Genomic DNA, 1262 nt, shown 5'->3' on the forward strand with positions numbered 1-1262 from the left:
TCATTTCCGGCATTTCAGGGCTTGCATTTTAACTAACTCCGCCTACAGATTTTATCGGATTGACTTAAAATTCGATCACTGGAATCTAGACACATTGGTGATCAAAACTTAATCAAATATTTACTGTGCATCAAACGGTGTGTCTGTGGCGTGCCGCAGAATTTCCATGGTTCGCAGTGAAGAGTCTCGCTACGAACGTCTAAGTCTTTTGCACGGTGTCCGAAACGTGTGACAATGTAGAGCAGGCTCCCTCAGCATGTTCAATAGTCCTTACTGGGTCTGAGCTGGTGGACTTCCTGCTGACTCTCCAAAGGAGTAGGAAGGAGAGTATTTGGGTGTGTAGCTGACAGCACTGTGCCCAGACAGATTCGTATATTTCCATGTAGGAATGTGTAAAACATGGTGTTGTTCATCATTAACCTGCACTGACTTGCACTGGAACTCCCTCTTTACACCACACTTCAATTCTGTGTGTGTGTGTGTGTGTGTGTGTGTGTGTGTGTGGCATGCTCTAGTGTTTTCTGTGCTGAACTTAAAATGTTCAAAATGTTTTTTTCCCCCACATATTTAAAGATGCTGGTGCAGCAACTCTACCCAGCAACAGCAGCATCTGTGTGTAAATAGGGCAAAACTGAAAAGAATGCACATAAAGTACATTCACTACTGTAACACAACACTGTGCTAGAGTAATTATTCTGTTAATAGCTTTTATAGATTAATATTTATTGATTTATTTTTTAACATCCACACAAGGGGTCAGTAACCTTTATTATCAAAAGAGGCATTTTTGTTTTTTAGAATTAACATATTTGAGCCTTATAATGCTAATTTCTCACTACAGACCAATAATACCAGTAAACCAACAGTGTTGGTGTTGAAAGAAAACAAATCTGTCCATGCACAAGCTGTTTTCCTCTGAGACTTTTCTGGTTTGGGATTTGGATTCCATAGCTAACCTATAGCTATAGGTGGGCTCAAGACTCATAGCCACCGCTATTGAGGTCTGGTGAAATATAGAGAAAAAAATGTTGCACATTTTAATTTCATTTTTACAAGTTGAGAATGTATGAATCACTTTAGGCCACCAATGATAAATGAGAATTTAATTTAATTAAAGCTGCAAGCAGCATTGGGCGGGACCTCACCATCAGCGAAACGTGGAAATTCAGCACCACGCCACGGACACACAGTTTGACGCATAGTACATATTTGATAAACTTTTGATCACCAAGTGTCTAGTTGCAGTGATCGAATTTGAAGTC

At 39.9% G+C, this 1262-nt stretch overlaps 1 protein-coding gene across 1 annotated transcript in view; it reads left to right on the forward strand.

Annotated features, from left to right (window-relative positions):
- Positions 1-1262, forward strand: part of mthfd2l (methylenetetrahydrofolate dehydrogenase (NADP+ dependent) 2 like) — a gene marked incomplete in the record, with an annotated part of 28980 nt that overhangs the window by 16383 nt on the left and 11335 nt on the right.

This window comes from Morone saxatilis, unplaced genomic scaffold (assembly GCF_004916995.1).
Source record: "Morone saxatilis isolate NCDOM2014 unplaced genomic scaffold, NCSU_SB_2.0 Contig16, whole genome shotgun sequence".
NCBI classification, from domain to species: domain Eukaryota; kingdom Metazoa; phylum Chordata; class Actinopteri; family Moronidae; genus Morone; species Morone saxatilis.